This window comes from Dermacentor silvarum, chromosome 2 (genome assembly GCF_013339745.2).
Source record: "Dermacentor silvarum isolate Dsil-2018 chromosome 2, BIME_Dsil_1.4, whole genome shotgun sequence".
NCBI classification, from domain to species: domain Eukaryota; kingdom Metazoa; phylum Arthropoda; class Arachnida; order Ixodida; family Ixodidae; genus Dermacentor; species Dermacentor silvarum.
In genome coordinates, this window is record NC_051155.1 from 230144194 (window position 1) to 230171130 (window position 26937).

Genomic DNA, 26937 nt, shown 5'->3' on the forward strand with positions numbered 1-26937 from the left:
TGACCTCGCATAATGATTTGCGTTCTTAAATATTTGATTTTCGCTGAATATGCCGTGTCACATAATTGTCCGTTCAATGGTACGAACCTTCACTCTTCACGAGCCTACACTGTAAAAATTGCACGTAGGGCTTCTGTCGAAACGGCCATTTTGACAATCGCCGAAAGAAAGAATACTAAAATTGCTTTTTCAGAAGTGCTACCCCAAGAGTTACTAAATGTGTAGATTTACAACTACGTGAACAAACAAACAAACAAACAAACAAACAAACAAACAAACAAACAAACAAACAAACAAACAAACAAACAAACAAACAAACAAACAAACAAACAAACAAACAAACAAACAAACAAACAAACAAACAAACAAACAAACAAACAAACAAACAAATAAATAAATAAATAAATAAATAAATAAATAAATAAATAAATAAATAAATAAATAAATAAAAGTCTTAGTAAGAGCGCACATATTTCGCCTCTGGTCAATGCCCATGTCAATCTCCATACCTGCACATTCACACACAAAGCTAATCTTACGTTCTTACGTTTGATAAGGTTGAAAAATTCGATGTCTTATTAGCGGAGGTCATCATTGGCTTTCGCAAAAGCGCGCACTATTGAGCAGGCAAAAAGGAAAAGTGCACCTGAGCGCGAAAGACATCGTAGTTTGACTAAGGCAAGGCGAACAAGCGAAATGTGGAACACCTAATGCCGTATGCTCTTTTTTTTTTTTTTTACAACGAAAAGGAAGCATAATAGATTCTCCCCTCTGGCACCACGAAGACATCGAGTCTAGCGTATTATGGACTCTGGTATGCAGAAATAGCATCAATTCAGGTCGCCAGCACTTCTCTGCACGCTTAGGTTATGAATTAATGAAGAAATAGAGTCTCTCGTTCAGATTACGCTTTCAAGCGCTTACAGTGGTTTTAAAATTGACTCTATAAAGCTGCAATTGAATAGAAGGTGTCCTTTTTTAGACTATATATTTCTTTATAAATAAGGCATTCAGCGCATCGGGGGTCAGCGCACGGGACATACTTAATAACATGCATACTCTAACAATGCGAGTTTAAACGACTATTCAACAAAATCTTGTTAATTAACTTGTTTTATTAGAGCGTTAGAGGCAGTCGTATATGTGGCAAATTTAGAGGCAGTTACAAATTGCACGTACATTTTCTTCTAAATCTTGAAAATCGCACGTAATTTGAGATATCCATCGTTGAATTTCAAGGCTCAACACATGCAAAATCCTGACAATATCCAGAAAATCCAGGCATTACGCTGCTAAAATTTGAGATGTAGAAGAGCAAATCAATTTTAAGACCAGTCTGCTCGCGTATGCCAGCAGACAACAGAAGAAAAACGTGAAGTTGCACGTGGTCCACTAAAGCATAGTTGTCTCGATGCACGCTCGCTTCTCTTTCATATTAATGCCGAAAAGTGGCGACCCAAAATTGTAAACGAAGGCCCCTCCTATGGAGAACACACACAGTCCGAAACCATCCCGTAGTTTCTGTGTGCTAATGCGGAATCACCCATTGTTCGACATATCGCGAATTCCCGGCACTGGGCGTTAAGGGGTTTAATACCGGAATTAAGCGTCATATCGGCCCATTTTCCTCATAAAGTTGAATATTATCCAAGTTTCGTTGATTAAGCCTATTATGCTCGAACTGATATGTTTAAATTTTCTTTTTTTCCCAGAACAATATCAGACTGGAACGACAGTTTACAGACACAATGTGACTAAATATTGTATAATTTTGTACTTGCTTGTTCCTAATTTGTTCTCTTTTTTGTATGTATGTATGCATGCTTTATTTCCACAAAAGTAAATACAGCCTTGTGGGGGTAAAGTGGGGAAAAAAGCTGCTCGTAGCAGTATTCTGGTGCCCCTCTGCTTGGACCGAAAGGTCTGCAGTATGTACTAAATAAAAATAAAAAATAAAGATACTAATTAGGAGTATACCTTAGCAGCGGACAGCACTGTTCATCACAGCCAGTCAAATTATATTAACGCCACCGACGTCCTTCACTCGGAGCGTCCACAGTTGTAATGTCTGCGAAACCAGCGTCTTGAGCCTTGTTAAAGCGGCCTATCTTCTGTCGGAATGCTGCCGGCGCAGGCAAACACACGAGGCCACAGGGTAGTTCTTAGCAGCCGAAATGTTGAGAAACTGAAGAACAAAAGAAAAAAAATCATGAGCCATTCCACTCTGTGAAGGTGGATGACCAGATAAGCTGTTTAGCCCACGACACAGACATGACGCAGAATTTCGAACAAAGGTACGAACACATTTATTGTCTTGTTCGGTGCTCATCGTGAGGAAAGATACGCATACACATTTATTCACGGCTACCCGTCGCACCTACAGCATACGGCGCGCGGCCGCGATCTTATGGCGCTTTTATGGCTTGGAACGCCGACAAAGAGAGGGCGGTAAGAACGTAGACATGGCCGACGTGGGTCCCACAGCGTCAAATCTTTGAGAAACCTTTGTTATCTACCTGGGAGACTACTGATCTTGTAAATGCTGCCTATTGATAACTAATCTACTCAAAATTTATATCCGAGGGACGCCGACGAGCCAGTGGTGGAAGAAGACGACAAAGACGAACGCGCGAGCATGTGCTCTCGCGATACCCGTGCCACGCAAGGTGACGCACGCGGCGATCCTCTCAAACAGCGAGTTGAAGTTTGCAACAATAGGAGTATACGTGCGATAGCGCTTAGAGCATCCGGCTGTTTTACTGGGTGACCGAAGTTCGAGCCCACCATCGGCCGAGTAATTAAATTCTTTAGGGTAGGATAGGAACTAACAGCATCGAGCAGCCACGGTCAGAAAAGTCCGCGATGGTTCGCAAAGAAAGCTTCGCCGTAAGAGAGAGAGAGAGAGAGAGATTTCTGAGACTTCGTGTCCGGTATAATCAATTTCAGATAAGGCAAAAACAGTGCCATGTAAGCAACATGGTGGGATACTTTATCATCGCCGCCATTTTCAAGGTTTCTTTGTTCCATCTGTGGAGCGTTCTGCTTGGAATGTAAAAAGAAAAGAAAGGAAGAAGGCAGACAGAGTGAGGAAGCGAGAGAGAGAGAGAGAGAGAGAAAAGAGAGAGAAGTATGCAGTTTTTTTTTATTACAATCAATTATTCCTCACCATCGCGTAACGGAGTAGGAGCAAGAGCGGTAAGGCGCACGGAGAGCACACAACTGATCATGCAGCAGGTCTAACTTTGTTAGGGTGCCTTCCGAGAATCTGTCATTTCAACGTGTCCACGGGAATGCATGCGAGGTGCCTACACCCATTGTCTCCGTTCCCCTAAGTTTGGCCTTGACCAGTACACTACGTCCACCCTCCCTCGATTTCTCTCTCCTCGCAAAAAAAAAAAAAAAAATAGAGAGGAGAAGAAAGAAAGGAAGAAGTGAGAAAGCTAGCAAGAATGATTTAGGTTCGCGCTGACCCCTAAAAAAGCCAAGAAAGAAAGGGAACACCCGAGGTACGAAAAACGGAAAGAATTGCGTGACGCCCGAAAGTGTAAATTAGTTATCTTGGCTTCACGACTGCCGTAAGTCACCTTGTGACGTGGCATACGCAGCTTTGCTATCTTTTCAAATTTTATGAGGCGCATCTCGGAAACTTGTAAAACTGGCCGTAAGAATAAGGCTGTTTGGTGTGAAAGTTCTACAACTTAAGATGACTTTCTTTTTTTTTTTTCACGCCCCATATACCATGGAGCTCCGACGACGTAATGAATCACTGCTAATAATGTGGTGGACCTAGCGGAGTTCTATAAAAAATGAAAGAAGTTTATAAAAAAGAGAAAACAAGAAGAGAAGAAAAAGAAAAGAAAAAGTTCTAAGAAACGAAAAACTGTGGCCATTATCTGCTGGATGCGTGAACACACCCCGGAGAAAAACAAATTTCGTAGTAAAAGAACACGAAGCCTCTAAGGTCACCAAGAGGGGGCAAGAATGTGGCAACATTGTGCCACAGTGTCCTGGCGCCCGTAGGAGGAAGTCAGTTTCTGAAAAGATGGACAGCAAAAGCAGTATCCGTGCAGATATGGAATACCAGCAGTGGAGAACCTATTGGATTTAGCTCAAGCACTTATCGAACAATTTATATACATTCAGCATGATATATGTATACGAGACAATTTGTTTATATCCAACTGTGTTCTTCGTGTTCTCTGTTGCTTTGAGTAGCAGTGTATAGTACACAGCGCCAACTGACTGCAACATTTTGGTGCATACTTGTCGTGCGCATAGTGCGCAGTTGCTAATACTGAACCGTCAGAGTGATATTGTCGTGATGATATGCTACAGCGTTCGTATTGTCATTTCTTGGAATATATTTTTTCTAAACAGTCGATCCGGATAGTATGTTCCGCGCTTAGCTTCGAAAATAGTGCGTGGACGCTGACGGAGGTATCGCCTTGCCGCCCCCTCTGGCTCTTTGTTTACACTGAATGGTCGAGCAAGGACACGACGTCACCTTTCAGTGGCTCCCTAGCCACTGTGGCGTAATGGGCTACGAATATGCCGATGAAGCTGCTCGATCTGCTCATGAAGACGGCGCACAGGAACCATTCCCGCTGTCAAGAACAGATGCAGCAGCGAAACTTCGAGTGCTTGCAAACGACGCCACACAATCGTTGTGGAACACACCTAGTTTGCAACACACACGTCTTCATCGACTGGACCCATGTCTTCGACTTCGACCTACACCTGGACTATCCCGACCCTAAACAACGGTACTTTGCTGACTGTGGCTTAGTGTCGCATTTAAACGTAGTTTGCTTTCCGCATTGGATGGGAGGATAGTGCTGCGTGTGACCACTGCAGCGACGAGGAAACTATCGAGCACGTACTTTGTCACTGTCCCCAATACAGCGCACATAGGCAGTCATTCGCGGCTGCGCTGGCACGTCTTGACGACCGGCCGCTTTCGGAGCAGACAGTCCTGGAATGCCGGCCTATACAGTCGTCACACAACAAGTCAGTCAAGGCACTCTTGAAGTTTTTGCGATCGAGTGGACTATCTGACAGACTATAGTTCTCACAGACGTTTCCAACCTCCTCCTTTTTTTTTATTCCTTGCATTTTTTTTCGTGACTGCTTTTTCTCTTCCCTATTCTTTCCGCCTTTCATTTCCCCTTGCCCTTCCCCCAGTGCAGGGTAGCAAACCAGAATCTTTTCCGGTTAACCTCCATGCCTTTCCCACCACGTTTCTCTCTCTCTCTCTCTCTCTCTCCGAATGATAGTTTACGTGTTCAATGGCCAAATGATAGGGATGAAAATGGAGGTAATAATAATATGAGCATCTCCTTTGAAAGGAGGGTAGACAGATAAAACAGGGGTCGGTCCTTTTATAACCTTTCTCTTGTGCATTAGTCGGCCGATCGCCGCCTTTTGATTGTAATGTCCTGATCAAACTGCGAGTGACGATCATTGCTTGAGACGGACGAGCAGAGACAGAATGGGCCACACACAAATTCGTTCTACTTCCCCGTTAGTAGCCCAACCTGGCAGCGTCTCTCTTACCGGAAGCGTTCAATTGAGCGGAAACAGATCCTCGACCCTCTCCCGGCGTAACTTATGTACCAGGTTGAAAGCTTCACCGATTTGTCCCTTGATGTCAATAGCGAGAATGGTCAGCAAATTACGTGAATATTACGTTAAATGCCTCGTTTTATAATCATCATATCTTGAACTGTTTGTCTGTTTTGCTTATTTGTTTGTTTTTATTATCGGTACCCACTCTCCTGCTGTAATGCTTCGGAGCTGCAGGATATGTTGTAAATAAATAAATAAATAAATAAATAAATAAATAAATAAATAAATAAATAAATAAATAAATAAATAAACGAGGATGACAACGACGACGAATCAGCTGCCCAAGCTGTCGTCATCAGTAAAGGAAAGTCAAACCAACTGCCTGATTATTATCAGACGCACAGCACGCCATGCCTCGCTGTTAAGCGAAAGCGCGTGCTTCCTGCGTGTTTGAATGTGCGCAGTGAATGGCTGTGGCCGTCTGTCACCCTCGTGCACATTGCGGGCGCGTGTATAATAGATACGACAGCGACCAATATCGCGAAATCGAGTCGGGACGCGTTCCCCAGAGACAAGGTGTTCTACAGTGTTCCCATCACGTCTCATCTGCAGCGGCGATTCCGGGCACGTCGCTGCTGCGGTTGCGGCTCTCGCGGTCCCTCAATATAAGCGACAAAGGACGGGCACAGCGAGCATTCTTGCTCGTCCATCTACCCAGCGCTCCCGTTATTTGCGTTAGTCCAGGAGCCGGAACAATGCATCCGAAGGCAGTATATTGGACGCGGTGGATGTAGCAGCAAGCGCGAAGGTATAATCTGGATCGCCGCGTGGTGGAAGTAATAAGTTAATGTTCTTACATAGCCATGCTGCGGTTCTTCACTCTCCCCGTGCCTTCGATTCACTTAGTTTAACTCGGACCGGTTAATGATGTGTTTGTCACACTTTATACTACGTTGGCAAAAAAAAAAAAAAAAAAAAAAAAAAAAAAAAAAAAACGTTACACTCTTTGGTGCTTATGTTGTACCCTAACAATGATCGGCCATCTGTCTTGCGTGCGTTTGCTTTCTTTAACACTCCGTGCTCTCTACTTTCCTGTCAGGAACGCAGCACGTTGATAAGCGCATGTCTTTCCTGAACTTAAAATAACGGGCACGCATAGCGTTAAAGAAAACAAAGGCAGGTAAGATAGATGACGAATATTCTTTGGAGACAGGATAAGCCGCAAAGGGTGTAACATTTCTTTGACTGACGACTGGCTCAGTCCTCATTGCCTATTTCTTTTTGGTGTCATTATAACGATGCACTTTAACACGACTATTGTGGACCTTACTGGTAAGGAATACAAAAAAAAAAAAAAAACGCTTACTTGTCTGTCGCTGATTTTGATAAAACCTGTATCCACCTACGTTACAGATCGACTTATTTCCTTTCTGTTATTGTTGTTGTTTGTTCTCTTTGAGGAAGCGGTAAGCAAAGTTACCTGCATTTTTGGGACAGAGTAAGTAGATTCGCATGCACAACAACACTGCGTACAATTTTCCGCAGTTTTTTTTTTTGTTTTTGTTTTTACGAAATCACAGCGCACAAACCTAAACTTGACGGTGTGGAGCCATGACACGAAAAACAAGAAGTCCTTCACGTCCCAATTTACTAATCTCAGTTAACATTGTTTTAACGAAGATTGCCATGGAACTATCGCTTGCACATCGCCCTTATTTGCATTCGCAAAAGTGTTGCTGAGAACCGGCCTAAGCATATTAAATGTAGGAGGAGAAAGAAATTGTAACATCGTTTCGCGTGGACATCGTTTCCATGGTGGTACGAAACTATAGAGTTCGTCTTTCTCATTTTTCTCTCGCGATTTAGAAAAGAACATCTGAGAGCAAAGCTTTCTTCAAAAGCCCTCGAATTCCTTGAATACGCTCTTGCGTTTCATATTGAACAAAATAATAAAAAGAAAACTAAGCTCATTATCGCCTTAGTTCGATGCCACTGCAAAAACATGACTTCCATGTGTACGCGGAGGCATGTGCGAATGATAAATTTCTCAATTCTCAGTTCCCCTGCCTGAAGCCCTAATAGTTGATTCATTTGTGTATGTCGAGGTTTTCAGAAATTCAAATGCGAGCTTTCGACGGCATGGTGAAAAGGAAACGCAATCCTCCCATTTCCTTAGCGGCCACTTATATTCATGGGTCCTCCATAGCGTGCCACTCCGCCCGCTGCTGACTAAAAAAAAGCCGTCGCTCGAAAATTGCTTTGTAGAGGACAACTTCGTCCACGCTCCCGGATTTTCAAAGAACGTACATGCGAAGAGCGAAATAACAGAAACAAGGCAACGAGAAAGGGAAAGGCTATGCAGAAGAGAAAGGAAGGCCGTGTAAAAGTATTTGCATGTGCAATTGCTTGTGCGTGACAAGTCACAGTCTCGCTAAACTTTTACTGATCTATCTGGCCTGCACTTTGATTTTCGTGTTCGCTTCGCGCATTAGAAGAGTTGCTCCGAGATTCGCACGGATGTCAGCGACATTTCACCGCAACTGAAAGACAAAAGAAAAAAAGGAAGAAATACATATGAAAGCAAGGAAAAGAGGGCTGTAGAGGATTGGTTTGTGGCTTTAAGTTTCCACGAGATTGCGCTCAAAAAAGACGCTATCTAGGTACTTGCGAAGGTTCGCATCGGAGAGAGCGAGCTGTGTTGGTCACCGACCAAGGAGAAGCAGAGTTGGGCAAGTTTCATCCCAAAGTTGTTTCTTTACGTAAGCCCCATGTTCGCTCATGAAACCCTTCTTGTCCACTTTCTTTAATCCGATACCGTTATGTAAACCTGAGACAGGTTGGCCGTGCTTGCAATCCAAGCGTTGCTATATTTAAGCTGCCCTAAAGGTGATCCCCGTGAGTGCTGCATCAAGAAAAAAGAAAGCCGGCATTGATCCCGCTAACAATATCAGTACCGTTGGGGTGGGGATAGCTTTCCATCTTGAGAATTGAACAGAACTTGTTGAAACTGCGCAAGGCACCATCGGCTCCCATGTCTATTTATCTCCAGAGAAACAATAGCAGAGCAATCACATTTTCTCAGACCACTTGCGCGCTTGCTCTAAGCAGGCTGTGTGTGAGCACGTGTGTGTCAATTTCTTGTGCGCGTGTGGGCGCGTGAGTGCGGCGCTTCACCTTTCAACCTCTTAAAAATAGAGAAGCATGGCAGAAGCGTCTGTGTCAGCCGACTTACATGATTTTCTTTAGAAAGCTTCCTTTCTCTCGCTTTGTCCATACTTCATTCTCTGTCTTCCCCTCCCCCCCCTCCTTCTTTTCTTGCTATAAATTTCATTCTTTCATTGTTTTTCTCGTTTTCTTTAATCCTTCTTTCATCTATTTGCCATCTTCCTGTCGCTATCTTTATTTTTTTAACTGGTTCCTTCTTGCCTTTGTGTCCTTCCAAACAAATGCATCCCCATTTTCCGGCAAATTCGAGGCTTTACAATGTTCTGCTCCAACCCAGGAGCTGAGAAGAGGGGGGGGGGTCATATGCTATGACGTTCTACTGCAGAGCACGAGGCCGCGGGATTGATTACTGGATTCTGTAGCCGCATGCCGATGTAGACGGAAGGCAATAACACCACTGGTCTTAGATTTAAGGGTACGTCAAAGAACCCAGGTTGCAGGTGGTCGAAATTAACACGGGTCCCTTAAACCAATCAATCCTGGAGCCTTCAATAAAATAATCAGTCAATCAATAAATCAATCAACCAAACTGTTCTGCCTACGTGGAGGTAAAAGCGAATCCTTTGTGCACATGTTTCGTGCTTGCGAATACTGTAAATTCATTGCCTTATGTCTCCCTCTTTCACTTCCCCATTCCTTTCCCACTAACATACCCTGCCTTTATTTTACTCCCTTTCCCCCTTTCTCTTTTCCCATTGTGCTCTCTAGGGGAGGGGGTCCCTACCCTTGGAATGTGTCACCATAAAGTTATGCGCGGCACAAACAAATCTGTTGTGGGGCCTCATCGACCCGCGTCGTTGAGGGAGCAGGGCGAGCGAAACGCCGTCGTTGCTTCACCCCGCGACATGATTTGTATGCAGGTCGTTCGCTCCAATTTCGCCCTGGCGCGTATGCGCGTACTCAAGCATAAAACAAGGACGACACGTTTATGCCCGCATGACGATACAAATATTCGCGTCAGACATAACTCTCGATCATGGACTACTGATTTGAATCGTGTTGTGAATGCTAGCAAAAAAGGCCTCGTCGGAATACCAGCAGCAACGAAATGCCATGGATGATAAAAAAGATATTAGACCTATCTCCGGTGGCACGGCCTATCTATGAGAGAGTGAAAGCATCATACGGTTCTGACGGAAGTAACTGTCCGGGAAAATTTGTCATTTGCAGCAGTTATGCGTTCCCTCACCTAGTTCTTTTGCTGTCTGCCGTCGCCTGTCGCAGGAATCCCATATTGCTTTGTGAGCTGTTTATGATGAAAAATATAGAGAGAGAAAATGCAGTTTTGCCTGTAATGCACCGCACAGGCGCGATCTATCTCTGGCGTGAAGCAGAATGTTGCAGTTTCGATGCGTGTTCGCAACAGGAGCATCACGACGATGGTGGTTGAATAAAAAACAAGGAGGCGAGAAAGCAGTGTCGGGGGGGGGGGGGGGGGGGGGTGCTGTGTGTACTTAGAATTAGGAACACATTAAAGAACCCCTGGTAGTGAAGTTTATCCGGAGCTCGGTACTTGGACTTATCACTAAGCTGCAGCTCTGGGACGTAAGGCTTCACCTTTCATTTCTGTGGACGGTCTGCCCGTGCTCGCTGTCTACCATCATTTTGGGCAGCGAATTGGTGGCATGCCAATCTTGTTGATGTTTGATGATGCCCAATGTCCTAAGACTCATATACAAACTATTTTGCATTAGAAGATTGCGATTCTTAGTCCAAGGACTTAGAAAAGTTGATATTAGAAATGATGAAAGGATACAATTAAACAAAGCGCGACGCAGAATAACATATCGATTCTGGGATGTTGTAAGTAAAAATAAAGTTTAAGGGATGGCTATGTATGAATTGAAAAGTAAGTGGAGGGGAATTAAAAAAACAAGTAAAAAAAAAAAACAACGGTTGATCTTACAAGGTAAGCCACAAAATAAAAAAAAATGTGGTTGATCCCTCTTATATAGGAATCGGTATAGAACACGAAAGTGAAACGTGTCTTCACAGAAGTAGTGTAATGTTTATTGCACATTGATATATAATGTCTATTGGTGTTTTGTGGCTAAAGCGCCCTTAGGCGTTGATGCACCCACGCTGACGCCTGGTGGCACGTCTCCTCCATCACGACTACCAACGTCGATGACCATGAGCAACCGTCGTGCATATGGAAGCTGCACTACGCTGCACACGCTAGCACAACGCGAAAGACGAAGCACGTAACTGACACACTAATACAACGCGCAAGACAAAGCACGTAACTGAATCGTCACCGAGTCAAATCAGCGCGTACAGCGCGTCGTAATTGCAGCCTCCGCGATCAACTTCAGAAACATTTTCAGAGCTAATTGCGGAGGCCACGCTCCGCTGTGCTGAGTACGGTGAACGCCACCTAAGTGGCGTTGGTAGTGCTTCTTGATGCCAGCGTCCCTTCGAATGCTGGCATCGAGGCGTCGTAGTGCTGAGACCACCGAAGCGTTCACTGTCGGTGCGCGTTAGTGTCATAATGCAGTACTCTTTTCTGCTCGTAGGCGGCGGCACCGCCCCGAGCAAGAGCGCGGGTACACAGAGGAGTGTTAGATATATAAGGCGCGTCTGTGTACCACTCTGCAAATGCGTTTGTGGCGCAATGAGTTAAACGCTCGGCGATCTATCGTCGCGGACCGAGAGGTCGTGGGTTCGATTTCCAAATTTTGCATGTTTGTGGAACTTTTTCTTCTGGTTTCTTTCTTTGTATTATGTTCGTGTATGTTCGTGTGACGTATTTCCGTGACGGAAATACGTCAGTGAAGTCTTGGTGGACCCCGGCATAAAACACTTTCGTGTTAAAAAAGAAAATTATGGACACTGGAAGGGCTCTCTTAATTCTGACCTCGACTAAATCTTCCAAAAGATAGCATAGCAGACATTATCTGATCCAAGGATAAGAGTGCGAAAAGAAATTACCGGAATTCATTTTCCGAAGCAGCGACAACAGAGGGGGAAAATTGTCATCTATTGTTCAACCTTCATCACAGAAGAAGCACGTAAAGTAGTGAACCAGGCCTCGCCTTTATGGATAAATGTTTATAACGCGGCGTCACTGGCATTATCGTGACGTAGAGTTGAAGGCGTCGCATTCTGCAAAAGTGGCCGCACGAGGGTTGCGAAACTGTGCGGATACTCTAATGAACCAGCGTGACTCGTTCGCGACAGCGTTTGTGTTAATCGCTGCATTTCTATCGGTTGGCTGGTTGCCTTTAGGTATTGGCTCCTATACCCACCAACGTGGGTTGACGACGTATTTCTCTCCACCCTCTTAATTTCTCAGCGCTGACAGTACTGCAGATAAACGCGCAGATGCAGTTGTCAAGTCGATAGCTGTTAAGGGCGCTTCATCCCAGATTTCGCGGCCCCTTTTGTCGCTATCATTGCGATGCTCGTTATCATCGAGTTCCAATGGATAAAAAATTCTGCAGAAAAGAAGAACTGTCTTCCCCTCCGTATTTTACGTAACGCGTCAGCAGGGGTCTGAGCCGTCCAGTTGTCATCGTACAGCTATTGTTGCCCTATTTGTCGTCGCGGCCGCTATTGTTGTTTTAAGTGATATTAGAGTTTTTTTTCTTTGAGCGGTCCTTTACCGTGGTAACAGTATAGAAAGTGACAAGCGTCAACTTCTTGCGCGTGCTTTATTTTGTTTTCTTCGTCCATGTATTTCACTTGACACAGCTACGATCACGGTGATTTGAAGATGGAGAAGCAGGCGACGAGATGAGTTCAAATAAGATCTCAGTTGTCCAAGTCAAAATAGAAATTCGAGCCGACTAGCAACAGTAAGGAGACTTGCTTCCGCTCATTATAAACCGCTGATGCGCCGCGCGGGCTTTCAATTACGGGCGCCATCCACAAGCTATTATTCCTTTATATTCAAACTTAACCGATAACTAACATGGTAAAAAGCAATGACGAACATGGTAAGAAACCTTGGAAGGAACACGCTGCAGCCCGCTGATATTAATTATCACGCTGCTTGGAGGCGAAGAATCGCAATACCGAGAAAACCCGCATGTGCTTTGCTTCCGCGAATATGTTTTGTTCCTTTCCCACCCCGTCATCTCTGACGTAGTTGTGATGACACCAGCAAAAAACAAGACGAAGCGACGAATTCAGTGACGTAAGCTATGCTCCATCTCATCCACACTTTCTCTGGGCGTCATCGCATGCAAATGAAAGTGAAGCTCTCTAATTGGATCTGTAAAGGTCAGGGCCTGCGTCTTTACAGGATTTGCAGCTTCGGACGGCGATGAATTCGGTGAGCTGAAAGAAAACGAATCGGGAAGAGAATACCGCGCGCAAAAGGATATGATTTCGCACAAATGATTTCCACTAATATATTTTCGTAATCTTCTCTTCTCCGCTTTCCTTTCAGTATTTATGTCTCCCCTTATACCCGTTCCTTATAGTGTAGAGTACCAAACCTGAATCTTCCGGTTAACGTTCCTATACACTCTCTCGCATCTAATTTATGTATCTTTCTCTCTTTTGTGGCATCATACGTTTGCTACAAATATATTTTGATATGGCGTGTTCTTTCTTTCTTTTTATATGACTGGGCCAACATTTCATCGAATGTTATTGGCTACGGCGTTTTTTTATTGTAGTTTTTGTTGCCGCATTTATTGTGCTTCTATTTGTCAGATTTTTGCTGTTCCTGGTACTCAATACATCACTTCATCTTCATGTTCTCAACTTTTTCATGCTATAAATGCTGAAAGATGCTGAGGGTAAAATAAATAAATAAATAAATAAATAAATAAATAAATAAATAAATAAATAAATAAATAAATAAATAAATAAATAAATAAATAAATAAATAAATAAATAAATAAATAAATAAATAATGTGCTGTCAAGGAGCAGTTTTTTTTGCATAATTTCTAATGCTGGGCGTATATATGGTAGTTTTAGGTCACTAACGGCACGCGCATGGCGTAGAGTTCTTGACTGCAAACTAGCAAGCGCAGAGTTTTCAAGAAGGTCGACGAAAGCAAGAGAGATGACATTTATAGTTGTGTGACAAAAATGTGTCCCAAGGGGTCTAAGCTTTTTTTTACAGTGTTCCTTCAAAAGTTAAGCAACTGGACTCGATCTTTGTTTCCTATTTCTTTTTATAAAATTTTACGAGAGTGTTAAACTACGCCTGCTGACTGCATGGCTGAGCTAATATAACAACACACGTGCACATTACACCTCGCAATGAAGCTAAAATCGGGGCTTCGTCACAGCCTAGGCTAGTGTCGAAGTAAAAAATTAAAACGGTGCAAACGAATGCGAACAGAGTCTTATATGTGTCATACGCAATCGAATTTTTCATCTTCTGTAACACTGATTCATCAGGAACTGATGCTAAATTCACGTGGCGTCACTTTCAGTGTATTTTTTAACAAGGAGATAAACACGTAATTATTGAAATGCATAGCCAAACATTTCTCGACCGACTTAGAGCAATTCCGGTTGCGTCCTCTACCGACACGCCAGCCAACGTGCGCCCTTAACAATGCTTTGGGGTCCTGTTTTGCAACAACTATTTTCAATTGCATCTCCATCTTTTTTTTTTTTTACTTTTTGCACTTACTAATTGGTCCACTGGTATCGGCACCACAGATATAACCGTTTGTCACTACAAACGAATAGGTGCAAAGAACAAAGTATCCTCAAGAAATAAGGCAGCGGGTAAGAGCAAACCGTAACCAACGAGGTACCCACGCAAGAAGAAGGCAGAAAAGAAAGACAATTGGCCAGTGCGCTCTTACTCTAATTCTGCGCGTTCACTCGCGTAGTCTCTTTCCACCATTCGCGCAGTAAATCCCAATATAATCACGAACCAACTAGTTTCCCAAGATGCCCTAACTGAAGTATACAACTTCCTCCTGCTCACCAGAGACGGTGCTGCCGTCGTGATGACTTGCACGGGACACAGTGGCCGACGCGACGCTGTGTTCTCCGTCGTGACCGATCGGTGGCGACGACGACCCTGCTGACGTTGGCCAACAACTTTTTTCCTTTCCTCCCTTTTCGGGCAGCGTGCCTCCGGCGACTGAAGGCGTCGGCGCGCCGTCCGCGGCCGTCAATAGCGAACAGCCGGGCAAAAAGACGCGCGTGACCCGCGGTCGGTGGCACGCGCCGGCCTCTCGCCTCGACCGCGCATGCGCACTGCGCACCTCCCGCTTTTCCCGGCGCACTGTCCCGCGCCTCCTCCTGCTCATCCCTTTCGGGCCTGCACCCTCTCCCAACTCTTTCCTTTCAGAGCAAGCGTTCTTGTTTTCATTCTGCGATGTGCCCTCTCCCTACTGCCTCTTCGCTTGACGTGGTCCACCTGTTTTCTTTGTCCGAGGATGCGTGTATGCATTTATATTCAGACTTGCCCTTGGATGCGGTGATTTCAAATGCTTGAAGGATAGGACGCACGAAACGAAAGTTTTTTTTTTTTTTATTGGTACGTTCCGACCGGGGTCTATAGCCTTCATCAGGAAATGCAGGTGACAGAAATGCCCGCTTCTTAAATACGCCCATAGTATACCGGGCCCTCGAACACGTACTAAACCACTGTCAATTGGCCGATCACCAAAAATGCCAAGGCTACAATTCAATAATAGTGAAAGGTGTGTTGTGGATCGCTTGCAGGTTACAAAGTTACGACTTTAACATTTTAGACGCAGTCTCTAGATGTGACAACTATTTTATAACCTTCGGTAGAGCATGCAGATAATGCTGCAACGATTGGGAAAAAGAAATCCGCAGAATTAACAACTATGAAGATGGATTTTTAAGAAATCACCTGCGACGACGGCGCAGTTCTGCATCGCCAGGTGAACTATTGACATGTGGACATTTCTTGCGTGCCGAATCGCAATGTTTAGATGGATTGTTCAGATAGTTAATTATACTATAGTTAATAATGCTTCTCTTATAACGGTTATGGGGCATATAACGTTTATTGGATAGATTAACTGCGTGGTTCCCAGCATTATCTGTATTTTCTTTTATTCCGCAATGTTGTCGTAAATGCGTGTAACGGGACTGTAAATGTGTGTCACGTTTACAAAATTTGGCTCCATGCCTGTCGAGAATACGTATAACTGTGTCAGCGCAGTGACGGCCTGATCTTTATAAGCGCTGACAGCACAGCGTTCTGCGCTCTTCTTGGTATGGTCTAGCTTTCCGAATAAACAGCTTGATATGTCGCTCTGCCTCTGACCTCGCTAGCTGCGGCTACAACATTCAGCTTAAAAAAAATATACGTGGATTGACTTGACAAAGAACCCTAGTATCTGTAGGCTCTGTTTACACAGAAGAAAATGTGTTTGCTTACTGCCATCTCCGTGGTGCTTACAAAGCGGGTCGCGTTTCTTGACTTAAGAGCGCAGTAAACATTTCGGGGACTTCGACAAGGATACGCTTTCTTTCGATATTTCTTTTCCGTTTGATGTTTCTTCTATCAGGGCACTCCATTCTATTTCCAAGGTTAAATTTTTTGAAAGAAATCATACAACGATCATAAGGTCCTGAATACATCAGTTGCCAGTACGCGTTCTCAAAGACGGGGTACGTTTAATTTTGCACACTTCATTAAAATATAAATAACAACTATTAGACCTCGGTAATTACTTTTAGTGTGCAGTATCCAGATTGGCAAAAATGCCCTGAAGAGGGCCTCTGACCACCACTTGCATAAGAAACAGTTACATACAGCGTATTTTATACGATATAACTGCTCAAGCGCCCTGAGTTATGGGGGCTTGAGAACATGACCGCACGGGAGGTTCGGACTTTGTGTGATATTTTCGCACGTTTATAACATATAACTACATTTACGTAGAAAAAGGACACAGAGCAAACGATAACCGCAACAAATGGCTGAAGTTCGGCAGACGGGGCATGGTGTAAATGACAGACTCGAATAATTACGACAACGTATAAAAAAGAGTCATGCAGATACAATCAGGTATGAGTAAGCGTTCATAAACGCCGCTTTCAGATAAAAGCGCTGCGACAACATTACTTCGCAACGCGAGATGCTAGGTGGCACTTGTAACGGTAACGAAGGATCCAGGCTGTGCAGCCGGAAATTAAGGACACTTGGAGAACTGAAGTAAACTTGTGTCTTTGAGCGCGCACGCAGACGAAGTTCTCTTGCAGCGTCCATCTTTGCCAAAGGATTCGTAAGCGTCTGGGTGCCTTCGGGGGCAGACCGGGTAGCGCGCCCTGTCGTAAAGTGGTTGCCGACGATGCCATTCCTTTTTTTCCAGAGCCATGATGGTTTATTTTCTTTATATCAGATACCAACCGCGTGTAAGTTACGAGGCGGGAAGCAGACTGTGTAACAGCTTAAGCTGTGAAGAGCTGCTTTGAGTCACAAAACACGACCCATTTCTGAGTCGGTTCATTGGTGAGACAGTTCAAAACGCTATGGAGGCATGCAAGTCGAACCGCCGTAGATGCCGTTATTGAAACACTTCGTATGTATTAGTGTAGCCGTAGACGGAGGTTGAACCGTGCATGTATGCTGTCTCGGTTAGTCTATTGCAATAATCAGACCCCTGACGTTGTAGGTCGTCAGACCTCTGACGACGGAACACCGTAAGTCTTAAAATCGTATCTTGCTCTATGTTATGCGTTGTCACTCGTAACCGAGCGAATGAGCACCGCGGAAGATGAGACCGAACGCGGCGCGCAGCGGAGGATGAAAAAAAAGCGGCAAGAACGAAGAGGAGCGAGGAGGGAAGCGGAGGAGGGTATGGCGAAAGCGTGAAAAGAAAAAGCGTAGTGCGGCGACGACAGCTACGAGATTGCGCCAGAGTAGCGCGCGTCGTCGGGGAGGTCTGTTGTCGGCGGCTGCTGTGAATCGCGCCTACGCATCACCCATGCGCTGGCTCTCGCGCTCTACAGATTATCGAGGCAGTCGCGCCGCATTTCGCTCCGTTTCGCAACATGCCGCACGAAACAGATTGTTCGCGCCAGCCATTATATCACGAAATGAAAACACGTATAGAGCTGCGCTCAAATTTCGCATTAGCGAGTATCGTAATCGTCGAGTAATTTTTAAAATCTTCGTTTTCCTTGAACAGCTCGGTTAACCTTATCTGGGACACACGGTATATTGCGCTATCCCAATAAGAGGTATGTGTGCTTTAGAAATACCTATGAGTCAACATTATAGGTACAGGTTTTTGTGTCATTACCTAATATTTTATTATGCAGAAGACAGGCGCACTCACTTACACTATTTTGTGGGTCAGTACCAAGTTAAATAAGCCGGTTTATACTCGGCGAGAGAGCACCGAAGGACGCGAAACCCGACATAGCGGGCAAATAAAGTTTCGCTTCAAGAAAGACGTGATCATTGGCTAGTTCTGCATTGTTTGTGCCACGTGTGGTTACGAGTACCTCCTTAGGAGATGCCTCGCTCCGTCGTGACACAAAGCTAATTTTAAACGTTTGATCAAAGAAGCATAAAAAAAAAATGCCGGCGCGGAATCTCAACCTTTGAGCCCGCCGTTTCTATGTTTATTAGATGAAAAACAATTATCAACACCTGAATGCGATTTACTTTGCGCATGACACATTTGCTTTGAGCGTCTGCTTTGTGAGCGTGCACTTGCATGCGTTCTGCGCAGCAGTACGCGCTTGTGTTGTGTCTTTCCTGTCGTGAATAACATGAGAGAGGAGCCCAAGTTGGTTTTCAAGCAGAGATTACGTGTGATTTATAGAGTCTAGCATGAAGCATGAAACTAGAAGCAGTTGAATATTTATTCACTGTGCACAGTTAGGTGAGGCTGCGGGCTGAGCCACTACAGCCGCTTGGAAACAATATAGTTGTTCTCTTTCACATTGCTAGAAAAGGTACGTCTGTTATTTCAGAAAAAATACAGTAACTAAACGGGTACCCGGGAGACTCCCTTTTTTGTTACGATCTAATGAAGCGAATAAGCCTTCAAGTGAGGGTAAGCACGGGAGTAATTGCTTGTCCTCTTTTAATAGAAAATAAAAAAAATAATAAAAGAAAAGAAACGGAAGCGGACTTAAGACAACTTACCGCAGGTAGGAGCCGCACCCACATCTGCATTCCGCGTGCGGTGCGGGGAACTACGATAGTTTAAAATACGGTGGTGACGTATTTCCGGCTCCACAATCACTTCCGGCGCATGTAGAACGACAAATAATAGCCTTCGAGATCTGTTCCAATTAGCCAAAGGGCCACCGACGCTGAGGCGTCGATTTGGACACCACTTATAAAGTCGCGGCGGCCATCCTCGTGCTTTCATTACCTCGTGCTTAGCACCACAACGCTGTAGCCACCACGGCGGGTTGCAAGAATAACACAGGTCAGGAATACGTAACCCACAACACTTAAGTGTGTAACTTGTTTCACCTACTTCACAGCGCTGAGCCAGTCGGTATAAAGTCAGAGGAAAAAGAAAAACAGAATTAGGCAGGAATGTTAGCCAGAAAAGCGCCCGTTAAAATCCCTACCAGAAGAGAGAAAGTACTTAGAGGTGCCGGGATACGGACAGACTCGGCCACCGGCTTTGAACAAGCTAGTGATTGCGGACAGCAAGTTCCAGAGGCCGCTTATGCAGCTTCTTTTCCGAGAAAGCCTGCATGCATTCATATGCCATATGCATGGCAGCCTATACATGCGATCAAAAAAATAATAACTCTTAAGAATGTCTTTCCAACAGCTCGGCCGTAATTCCAGAAAATATTGCAACGTCGTCCTGTATAAAGCTGCGGCATATTGATAAACTCTATACTTCACTAGTACGACACATCAAACATGGGTGAGCACAAATACACAATCGGAGGTTCCGAAGTAAGAACTGTCTGGGGGGCCTCCTAACAGGAAACAAATGGGAGTGAGCACAATATCACTATATATTAATCTGTTCTAATTCAAGCAAGGCTTTTGAAGTGAAACTTTTGGAAGAAGCGTCAATTACCGTGGCCATCTGATGCGTGCTATAGGCCGCCTACGCCCTCGTCTTGACAGTTATGAATTCCTGTGTCACAGCACTGCTCAAATAGCGAGCGTGTGACGAGTCCAACCACGCAGATGGTCATTTATCAACGTTTGGGCCACTCCTAAAAAAGAAAAAGAAAGGAGGCTTGAACACTCTTTCTTTTTAGAAGCTATGAAAGAATTCCGCGCTATTTCACATTATTGACATGCGCATAAGCAGTATATCTTTTTACAGACGCCCTAAATTTGAAGTAGGGCCCATAATCAAGATTTATTTTATTTTATTATTGATAATAGAATCAGCTCTTTTGAAAGAGGGATGGGGTACTGGCTAGTGCCCCCTAAGCTTTCTTCACTAAAATAGATTACTTAAAATATCATCCGTACTTAAGTCCGTGTTACCTCTTTTTTTTTTTTGTCGAACCGCCAATTTTCCAGCCTTTTTTTTAATGTGTACATTTTTGCATATTTCCTATTTACGACCGGGAAAAGTAGAAGTATTTGTTATTCTTTGAGCCTTTCGGATTTCTAGCTGCATAATCAGTGACGCACGTGCCTGTCACGAACTTTTTTTAGTGCAAGAAATTTATGGAAATGTCACTGCGCCATATGTAGAGTGCCAAATTGATGCAGTTTGTCCGGCTCCATCGTATATGTGGCTAGACGTTCTCTCTCTCACTCTTATTTCAACTTGTTTATTATATGTTGTGTCATTGATTGTCTCTTGCTTGTTCTTTTGTGTGTTCGCCAGTGGCTGAATAAACACCGGTGTATTATTAGGCTTTTGACTTTACAGTGCTCCAGCAATTTGGTGGTTTCAGCTTCGCGATTTTATGTGGAGCAATGAGTTTGGATGCTGAAGCTTGACCAAATCGTACATTGTTTGTTTAGCGAAGCTCAACACATTTAGAGTCACCTTGCCAGCCGCCAATGCGACTCCAGAGGCCCGGGCTTGGCTTATTTGCTTAGCTTATAGATCTATGCATCGTGTACTTTGTGTTTGGCAGCAAGCATATTGCTTTTTTGCAGCGTTAACGCATTCGGTGTTCGTTTGAGTGTTGTGGATCTTCTATTCATTGTACTTGTACTTTGAACGAGCACAGGCACTGGCTGCCATGACTGCCATCCCCGTTTCCTACCGCAGCGCATATACGGCTGCCTTAATTTTTTATCACGTTTTGGTGAGCTGACATTGTCAAAAGTGTTATCATGACACCGCGACCATTTTGTGTTTGAGCAACGCTGACGGAGCCTGTGGTTTACCTTTGCAACAACCCCATGGATTGTTTATTTCAGTGATTTATCTTCAAATATAATATATTCAAAAGATTGCATGAAGTTTAGCATAGAGCTGACATATATATTAGGAGGTCCTAAGGTTCAAGAACCATAGAGCAACTGATTGAGAAATGGTTACAAATGTGTTATTACAGAGCAGAATAGCAGAATAATATTAACAACAAAAAAAAAGACAGTGCGTTTGCATAGATAGTAAAACAAAAACTATACATGAAGTAGAAAAGATTTTAATTTAGTCTTAAATAGCGCAATTGATGCAATCTCTGTATTTCAGCTTAGAATGGTGTTTAAAAAAATGTGGAAGCAAGAAGTTCAGTTGTTTACCATGGTTAGCAGTTATCTTTGGCAAAAGAATATTGTACCTCGCGGAAAACCGAGTTCTGTTAGGATTACAGGGTAAGTGAGCGGGAAAGATGTTTAAAGTGAGTAGGCGGTGATAAAGTAAAAAAAAAATAGGGACACTAAACAGCAGCACTCACTGTGTACGGTAAAGTTGTTATTAAACTACTTGATTACTTTAAGAAAGAGCAAATAAAATCTATCTCTACTTATTCGAGAGCCAGTTGGCGCGTGTTTCGTGGTTGCTAGAAGGTTGGCTATAGGGGGAAAATAAGGAAAAAGGTTTCCGTTCTTGAGTTTCATACTCAACCATAGTGCCGGCACTTAAGGACGACGTCACAAAGTTTAGCGCACTTTCGCATGTTTTGAGAATGAAGGAAAGTGAACGCGGTCGATGTGTTTGCAGGGCAGGCTTCAACCCCACTTCAGTGATTCCATCGTGCGTAGATGTCTTAGCAGTATTGATTCCATGGCGCTCCAGATATAAAAGTAGGATAAGTAAGACTAACGCTCATATAGCACGTCAGCAACCGGTATGCTCTCACTGACACCCAGACTTGCCGCGGTAGCTTAGTGACTATGGCGTTGCCCTGCCGAGCTCGAGCTCGACATGAACATATTCAAACTCACCAGGTCGGATGTTTCGTTTCGTCAGAGTGCAATGGTTTCCTTGTTTATTGACGAACCGCTAACTACTTGCGAGCGGATCCTGCCCGAGTACCGTGAAATCATCAACATGATAATGTCAATGTCATCAGCATAGTTGTACACAGTCAAAACTTGACAAAGACTGTTGTTTGCCCTGTGTTTATCTTGCTTCGTCCCGGCTAAGCGTACCACCGGTAAGTGATGTGCCACGGTAGCTGAGGAGGCATCTCCTCTCCCAGGCGATTTTACCTCCACCCTTTGGAGCGCTTTAAGTATAACCATGTTTCAGCAAAGTTAAAGGGCGCAATCTCTGATTAAAGCACCAGCCGTCACTCATATTACTTTTGCGCTTTTTTCTTATTTTTCTGGCCCCCGATGTCTCTCTTACCCTAAGCGGGTCTCAGCGCTCTGTACATGTGCATCGAAAGTAGGCTACGCTGTCAGCGTCGCGACCCCCATCAATATATCGAGCAGCTGCGGACGGCACGCGAGTCAGTTCCCACCCCGAAACCTAGTTTCCTGGTCAAACACATAGAAGAGCCGGCGACTAAAGTAGGAGCAGACGCGTGCGATGTGGGCGGGGGTCTCTGTGGGGCTTGCCTGATGTCTGGCACACGCATCGGGATTCCTGGCAGTAGGTCAGGGGACCGATATGCCGACGGCGAGTGCTGTTGGCGTGCCCATGTGCTTTGCAGGGGCCCGCCAATGTTGTGCTTCCGTATTTTTTTCCACGCTGCACGGCCAGGTGGACTTCTACGCTTAGCTTATACGCCAGATTTGTTCTCAGACGACTGCTGAGTGGGTGACTTGTCGTACACGGCGAATTCGCGATCGACAAAAGAGTGGGAGCCTTCGGCGCTTGTTTGTCCCCCCTTGGCCTTTGGGGCACAACGTGCGCGAGGCGTCATCTTCTTATCCACGCCATTTCTGGGCCGCGTGAGCCTTATCTTGTGTTTTGCGCATTGAGCAGTTCGATACGACTAGTCGTCGTGGCGGCAATTTTAACAATAACAGTTCGTGTTTGCTTATCAGTGCACTGGTCAGGTAAAAGAGAGAGAGAGAGGGAGAGAGAGAGCAGACTTAGAGAGATTCAACTTCGGCTGTGTGTACTCATTTACAGTGATAGCACCATTCACCCCCAGTGAATACCAGCATCTTATCCGTCTGTTCGTTTGACGATGATGACCCTACAATATGGCGTCTACCCACCGTGGGGGATTCGTCAATTAGGCACCTGAACTTTTATATAATATATTCAGAAACTACAAGTAATGTGCAATTGAGCAATAAAAACAGACAGATTAACAATTTTCCTAAAGAGAACAATTCATGATAGTTTAAGTTGCCCGCTTCTTCCTCAAATAATTGCGTCCACCCACTACGGGGAGCAGGACAAGAAGCCAGCGGTTATAGGGCTGTCTTTTAGGAAGAAGGGTGCGGCCATATAAATAAATTGTGTTTTAAGATGAGGATGCTAATATATTTAGTTTATATAATATTTGGGATGTAAATATAATTGTCTGGTGGCACAGCAAAAAATAGTGGGGATTACAAAAGTTCCGACCTTTCTTCTTTGTGATGTACTTCGTTCCCACATGACATAACAAGTGCAGCATTTTGTGTCGTTCAGCGGAAAAAGGGCGGAAGAGAACGATGAGGACAGGACAGACGCTCACTTACAACTAAAGTTTAATTAATAGTTTCCAAGGAAGCGGAGTGGAAGCTGAGTATGTTGTTATGTATACAACCATATACAAACATACAACTAAGTACGTTGGGAATATCTACCACGCTCCAAGTAAAGCCTTTTACCATATGAATCTCCGTACACAAAGCTCGTCAAACGAGCGATAGCTTTGCCGTGTTTCAATTCGGCTTTGAGTAAGGCTTGATTGCACAAGATTGAGCACAGCTTTAGCATGCAGGTTTCACGCTTGGAAAGCTTGCTTTTCCCTTCCAGTCTGTTAGCCATGGGTTGGTTCGCTTTAAAGAAGCAAAAAATTAGAGAGAGAGAGAGAGAGAGAGAGAGACAACCACCGCAACCACACAGGAAAAACGGAACCTGAAAATGTTGTAGTGATGTCATACATACACACAGTTTAGCACAACTTGAAGAAAATCGGGCGTAAGCATGGGGTATAGACGCTACTTTCAGAGCCCCGTGTGAATAAACTCTCTCGGTTGTGCTCCCCAGTACGCGACCCGAGCAAGAAGCACAAAACCTGCATGCGAACTTGCACCACTGAGATCGTTTACAGGATTCCGCTATGCTGTGGTAAATTTTACATTGGCCAAACGGGTCGATGTATAAACGACCGACTGAGAGAGCACTCATCGTCGTTGAAGGCTGTAGCAGGTGTGTGCATCCTACCGTGGTCACATTAGGATTCGCGGTTGCCCCCCCCCCCCCCCCCCCCCCCCACCCCCACTGTGCTCAGGGGGCGGACGGTACAGTTGCTCGCTCGCTCGTTATTCGCGTAATCGTTCGTTGGTTGGCTCGTTCGTTCGAGCTAATAGCTTACAATGACAATCATCGTGTATAGGTTCTGCAATTTTTTTTATTGCGAATGCGTGCTTGTTGTTTGTCATTTATTTACTGAAAAAAAAAACGGCCATTTGAAGTATAGTGATCCGCGTTTTATAAACTCGTTAGCAGTGCTTCATGCACGACGAGAAGTAGCACAATTATTTTATAAAAGATCATGCTCCATTCCACTGCTGTGAAGGTGGATTACCAGCGAAGCAGTTTAGGACACGAACGTAGAGGTGACACCGGATTTATATCAAAGGTATGAGGAACATTTAATTCGTTTGAGCGGGCGACGGCGGTCTACCCGAAGAAGGACAAAAGCACACGCACTTTTATTTTCATCAGGTGGACTCTTGATCGGCGACCATACATTCACGTGGAAGGACTACCGCCACCTCGGGGAGCCGGAGGAAACTAGATCACGCGCGACGGGACCGCCGCGCCGGGAGAGCGGAAGAAACTAGGCACGCAAGCGCTTGGAACGACGACATAGGGAGGGCGGTGCGAGCGTACCACATCATCGACGCGGATCGCACAGCGGCAAATCTTTGAGAAAACACTTATTATCTACCTGAGAGTCTACTGATTTTGAAAATAGCGCCTATTGATAACTAATCTACTGAAAATACATATCCAAGTGATGAGACGTATAAGCTTTTGCATAGAATGAAGCAATTTGCATCACATTCGGATATGAGATGAGGGAGATGAGATGAGTTCGGAGATGAGAGATTCGGGAGGACACTAGAAATGCATAGAACCCTAGCCATAGACAGCTTCGCTGTCAAAAAATTATGGGGTTTTACGTGCCAATACCACAATCTGATTATTAGCCACGCTGTAGCGGATAACTCCGGATTAATTTTGACCGCCTGAGATTCTTTAACGTGCACCTAACTCTAAGTACACGGGTGTTTTTGCATTTCGCCCTCGTCGAAATGCGGTCGCCGTGTCCCGGATGTGATCCAGCGACCTCGTGCTTAGCAGCGCAACACCAAAGCCACTAAGCAATCACGGAAGGTTATTTTTGTATAGGGGCATAAGCAAATGTGTGTACTTGTGTTCTTTTAATATGTCTTTTTCCCCGCCTTTTATATTATCAAACTTGCAGTGCATTAGCATATCTGGTACACGTGCTCTGAGAGGTTGTTTTGGGGGGATGGCGTTTCCAGCACGTAATGGGGGGGGGGGGGGGGGGGGCTTGTTTTATTGTCTTTGAAAGCCAACCTCTTCTATGTACTTTTTGATCGCGGAGCTGCTTCCCTTGTGTGGCAGCAGACCGTTTATCTTCATCAGATAATTAACAACGAAAACAGGGATTTTAGATGCAGGTCTGTAAGGTGACGGTAGAACCATGTGTGAAAGTGCAGTCATAACATGCAACGCAGATTCTGCGCTTATATTTTTGGACGGGTGCTCTTATTTATTTATTATTTATTTATTTATTTATTTATTTATTTATTATTTATTTATTTATTTATTTATTTATTTATTTATTTATTTATTTATTTATTTTTTATTTATTTATTTATTTATGTAATACCTTCCAGGCCAGATGACATTACAGAAGGACGTGGTTACACAAACAAGTATGTGCTGCAAAAGGCTTTACAAAAGTGTGTTGTACACGGCTGTCTTGAAACTTGCATTCTCCGGGATAGTAGCGATGGAGGAGGGTTCCAATCTAGTCTTGTTTTCGGGATGAAAGAATTCTGGTCGAAATTAGTTCGGGAAAACGGCACACCTACTTTTAGGCTGTGATCTCAGCGGGATGATAAGTGTGATGGACAGTTAGGAGGTAAGCGAAAAGCAGAAGGCAGGGAGGTTAACTAGAATAACGTCCGGTTGGCTACCCTACACCGGGGAATGGAAAGGGGAAGACAAAGATGACAGGGAGAGAGGAGGGAAGGAAAGAAGGAAATTAGCGGTGAGTTCGCTGACGCGTGTGGTCTAACAGTAACTGCACTAATAGCCACAGACGTTCACACAAGCACGTCGTCCTCAAATAACACAAAAGTGCCTTGACGCTGCTATTTGGGAATAGCGTTGAAGTGATAAATTTTATGAAACAAACATTAACGTGCACACTGGCGACGGAATGACAGTTCAGGTAGATTAAGAGCACGTTTCATGGACGTAATACTAGCGCAACGAGAATAATTGGACAAAATACAACGAGAAGCAGCATTTTGAACACTTTCAATGCGTTGAATAAATTACTTTGATCAGGATCCCATACTGCCGATGCATACTCTAGTTTAGACAGAAGAAGTGTTTTTGTAGAGGGTTAGGTTAAGTTGACTTCGAACAGAATTGAAGTTACGTCGTAGGAACCCAAGTGCCAAATT

At 44.4% G+C, this 26937-nt stretch overlaps 1 protein-coding gene across 2 annotated transcripts in view; it reads right to left on the reverse strand.

The window, feature by feature from the left end:
• LOC119442835 (vasopressin V1a receptor) overlaps positions 1-26937 on the reverse strand; it is a 38535-nt gene that overhangs the window by 7416 nt on the left and 4182 nt on the right. Inside the window, exon 1 of one of the 2 annotated variants that reach the window (XM_049663145.1) lies at positions 14692-14820. The exons of the other annotated variant lie outside the window; for it this stretch is intronic. The gene's annotated coding sequence lies outside the window, so the exon portion shown is untranslated. Of the gene's footprint in view, positions 1-14691; positions 14821-26937 lie in introns of those variants that run through there. 2 annotated transcript variants of the gene reach the window in all.